Source organism: Octodon degus, unplaced genomic scaffold, assembly GCF_000260255.1.
Source record: "Octodon degus isolate 3935 unplaced genomic scaffold, OctDeg1.0 scaffold00197, whole genome shotgun sequence".
NCBI classification, from domain to species: domain Eukaryota; kingdom Metazoa; phylum Chordata; class Mammalia; order Rodentia; family Octodontidae; genus Octodon; species Octodon degus.
Genome location: NW_004524773.1, coordinates 3,817,809 through 3,822,520, shown reverse-complemented (window position 1 = coordinate 3,822,520; position 4,712 = coordinate 3,817,809). Strand labels below are relative to the sequence as shown.

The 4,712-nt window shown below is 46.3% G+C and overlaps 1 pseudogene; it reads right to left on the bottom strand.

The window, feature by feature from the left end:
• Positions 1 to 1,488: 1,488 nt before the first annotated feature.
• LOC101578737 lies at positions 1,489 to 1,842 on the bottom strand (annotated as a pseudogene).
• Between the last annotated feature and the right edge of the window lie 2,870 nt (positions 1,843 to 4,712).

The following is a 4,712-nucleotide window of genomic DNA, read 5'->3' as shown; positions in this document are numbered from 1 at the left end:
GGTTCCTTATGTAAATGAGGCTGGCCTCAAATTCATAGTAATCCTCTTGCCTCAACCTCCCAAGTGCTGGAATTATAGGCATGCATTACAAATCCCAAACTGACTGGGTTTTTTTTTTTGTTGTTGTTGTTGTTTGTTTGTTTGTTTGTTTGTTTTGCATTACTGGGAATTGAACTCAGGATCTTGTGCTTGCCAGGCAAGCACTTATTCTACTGAACTATGTCCCCAGCCCTGAGGGGTTTTTTAGTTACTTTGTATAGGAGAATAAATTTGTTTTGCGATGCAGATCATGTAATTTTATGAAAGTCACAAAGGGCTGGAGTTTAAATGGGATATGAGGTTTTTACCCCTCTATGGGAAATGTTTCATTACCTATAGCTTCAATGAAACTGGCATACTGACATTAGGGTTATCGAAGCCACTGGTGAGTCTGCAGGGTTCACACCCTGTATTGTACCTATTGGAAGTCCTAGGGGGATGACATTGTTAATATGAAACACCATGTCTATAGGTTGTACAGAATGAGGCCATTTTTTTCTTTATGTATTTAGTACAGGGTCTACAGGGTCTCACAACACAGATCAGACCTGTAGTGATCCTCCTGTTTTCAGCCACCCAAGTGCTGGGGTTACAGCCACGTGCCACCATGCCCAGTCTCAGTCGCCCTCTCAGTGCACCCTGGAGGTGGGGCTGGCACAGCACATGGGTGATTGAACCGGTCCTTGCATCTGCCTAAGCAGGCGCTTTAATCCGCTGAGCTATCTGGCCGGGCCCTAGGCCATGCTGATGATGGAGTTACAGGATTCAGAAGCATACTGCTGGGGCCGGGGAGATGGCTCAGTGGAATAAACGCTTCCTTGGCAAGCGCAAGGGTCTGAGTTCAATCCCCAGTTCCGCCAAAAATAAAAAAATAAAATAAAAAAATAAAAAATTCAAAACAAAAAAAGCATACTGCTCATGGGGGTCCCCTTATCCATGTGGTCATCCACGCTACCTAGGTTATGGGAGTTGACCTGGTCAACAGAGGAATTAACATCATGTTAGAGAAATTATACTGAGCTGAGTGTGGTGGCATTGCACCTATGATGCCAGCATGCTGGGTTAAAACACGAAGATCCCAAGTTCGAGCCCAGCACGGGCAATTTAGCAAGACCATATCTCAAGATAAATGTAAAAAGGCCAAAAATAAAAAATAAAAAAAGGCGAAGAATGAGCTCAGCGTGAAAGATTATGAGAGCCCTATGTTCAATCTGCAATTGCTTTTTTTTTTTTTTTTTTTTTTTTTTCTTTTTAGGACAGGGTTTCACTATACAGTTCAGTTCATCTTACTTGAGTTTACTTTGTAGAGCAGGCTGGTTTCAAACTTGCAATGATCCTCTTGCCTCAGCCTCCCAAATTCTGGGATTACAGGCATGTGCCACCATGCCTGGCTAACCTCCAATTCTTTTTTTTTTTTTAACTTTCTGCAAAGCTTTATTCCAGAGGGGCTCAGTCCTTCTTGGCAGCTGCCTTCCTCATGGCGGCCAGGATGTTGCTTAGCTCCTCACACTTCCTCTTGGCGCAGATGTGCATCCCTACCCTTTTCTTGGTGAACTTGAGGGCACGCTCATCCTTGGAGACCTTGAGCAGCTCCATGATGCGCCACTCGTAGGGGGTGAAGCCGCACACCTCCCAGATCATGTCCTGCATGAACTTGGTGTGTTTGGTAAGATGTCCATGACAGTGGCTGTGCCTCGGTTTGCTCACATTCTTAGTCACCTTGTGGCCCTTGTTGAGGCCCACGGCCATGGGATAGCAGAGGGCCATGGCTACTCTTCTTCAATGTTTGCTGTGGCGGAAGGCTAACCTCCAGTTCTGGGGAAAAAAAAAATCCAAAACAATTTTTACTGTCTCTGAGAGCTGGCCAGACAGCTCAGTGGATTAAAGCGCCTGGTTTAGGTAGACGCAGGGGCCTGGAGTTTGATCCCCTGCTGGACATGCCAGCCCCTCCCCTAGGGCACATGAGATAGCCATCGAGACTGGGTGTGGAGGTGCAGACCTGTAATCCCAGGGTTTGGGAGGCTGAAAAACAGGAAGGATCACTTTGAGTCCCATTTGTAGTTAAGACCCTATACTAAATACATTAAAAAAAAAAAAAAAAAAGTCATACTGCTTCTGACCACCCTATGAAGGAACTGTGTGGAGTACACATTGTTTATATCCTCTTTGTTTGTATGAAGTTCATGCTGTTTATGAGGGCCTCACTATAAGTGTCTCATTGTTTACATTGGGATTCACACTGTTTATGAGGGTCACACTGCCTTTGTGGAGGTTCATACCATCTGTGTGGGTTGCTCTCCAATGTGCATTACACCATTTCTGGGAATTACATTGCTTCTACTGGGGTTTGCACAGTGATGGTCTCTTTTTGGAGGAACGGGGGATTGAACTCAGGCCCTTGCGCTTGCCAGGGAAGCACTTAGTCCACTGAGCCATCTCCCCAGCCCCTCTTTCTTTTTTTTAATAAAAAACTGGGGCTTGGGGCCGGGGAGATGGCTCATAGGATAAGTGCTTGACTGGCAAACGCAAGGATCTGGGTTCAATCCCCGGTTCCACCAAAAAAAAACCAAAACTGGGGCTTAAGTCCGTGGGTACCCCTCCACTGAGTTACATCCCTAGGTTTGTTTATTTATTTATTTATTTATTTTTTCTTGAATTGGGGATTGAACCCACTCTGGGCTCTTTTCACTGACTTACATCTCCAGTCCTGCAGTTTGTTCTAAGATAGACACAGATCTAGACAAGATCTGGTGATAAGAAAGTGTAGAAAATAGAACAAGGCCAGCATGGTGGCAGATGCTTGTAGTCCTGGAACTAGGGAGGCTGAGGCAGGAAGATTGCCATGACCAGCCTGGGCTGCATAGTGAGACCTTGTCTCTTTGGAGCAACGTTCAATAGGACTCTGATACCCTTTATGGGGGATTCCTGTTTATGGGGTTCATGTTCTTTTAGGGGAGTGTACTGGCATTAACTGGCTGTGACAGTTTCTCTGGGTGGGGATTACATATATTGTATTGAATTGGGTAGGGAGAAGTCATTGTCCAAAAATGGGCTTTTGCCCTCTTTGGTTGCCAACCACTGTGTCAAACTCTGGAGTTAGTAGAAGTAACAAAATAGGTGAAAGAGGGCCGGGGAGATAGCTCAGTAGAATAAGTGCTTGCCTGGCAAGCACAGGGTCCTGAGTTCAATCCCCGGTACCGCAATAAATAAATAAATAAATAAATAATAAGTGAAAGAGGTTGGAGAGATAGCTCAGAGGCATAAGTACCTACCTGGCAAGAACAAGGACCAGAGTTCGATCCCCAGCCCCACATGCTATGAGATCTCAGCCCAGGAGGCCCAGGTGTGTCATCTCAGCCTGGATGCAGGTGCCCATCGGAACCAGGCATGGTGGTGCATGCCTATAATCCCAGCGTTCCTGGGGTTGAGGCAGGAGGATTGTTGAGAGTTTCAGACCAACCTGGGCTACAAAGTGAGCTCAAGACCAGCCTGAACCACATAGTGAGACCTTGTCTCAAAAGAACCCGAAACAAAAACCTGAGCATGGGGCTGGAGAGATGGCTCAGTGGAGTAAGTGCTTCCCTGGCAAGCACAAGGGCCTGAGTTCAATCCCCAGTTCCGCAAAAAAACAAAAACCTGAGCAGTCAGGTAACGTCTTATTGGAAAAGTGGTTTGTGGGTAGAAGCTCGTAGCTGATGAGGTATAGGGCTATGTAGACATGTTGGAGGAAAGCCTTCCAGTCAAATGGAAGAGCATAAGCAAAGTCCCTGAGGCAGGAAGTTGCCTAATGTGTCCTAGTTAAGAGGCTGAGTGGAGCTGGAGTGCAAATGAAAAAGAAAACTGGAAGTGAGCCCCAGGCATGGGCGGGTAGGCCATTGCAGGAGTTGCCTTTTACTCCCAGTGAATAGAGGAGCCCCTGGAGGGGAGGGTTTCAGGCAGCAAAGGAATATGATCTGATTTACTGGAACCACTCTGGCTGGAGCACAGACTTTAGGAGCCACGAGGCCAGCGAGATCAAAGTGGGGATGAAAATGAAGAGTAGCTGATTTCAGCCAGGCACAGCGCTATAAACCTGTGCAGTTCCAGCTCCTTGGGAAGCTGAGGCAGGCTGAGGAAGGCTGGGATGACTTAACGGCAGAAATCCAAGGCAGATATGGACGACATAGCAATACCTGTTTCAAAAAAAATTGAAAGGTGGATGGCAGATGTGACAAAAGGCACAAGGATGACTCCAAGGTGTTCACACAATACAACCAGCAATATAGTGTTGTAGGTTCCTGAGCTGGAAAAGACCGTATGTGGTAGGAAGAGTTTGGTGGAGCTCAGGAAGACCTTTTATGATCTGACAAGCTCAAGAAATCAAAACAAGGGGTTGGGGAGATGGCTCAGTAGAATAAGTGCTTCCCTGGCAAGCGCAAGGGCCTGAGTTCAATCCCCGGTTCCCCCGGCCCCCCCAAAAAAGAAAAAAAGAAATCAAAACAGATACATTGGTGAGGCAGTTGAGCATGTGAGGCAGGACTTTATTTATTTAGAGACAGGGTGTTACAATCCAGTTCAGGTTGGGCTTGAGCTCACTTTGTAGCCCAGGCTGGCCTTGAGCTCATAGCTGATAGGTTCTGGCCCTAGTATGAATTGCTGAATTATTATGGTGGTTTTTTTTTTTTTTTTTTTTT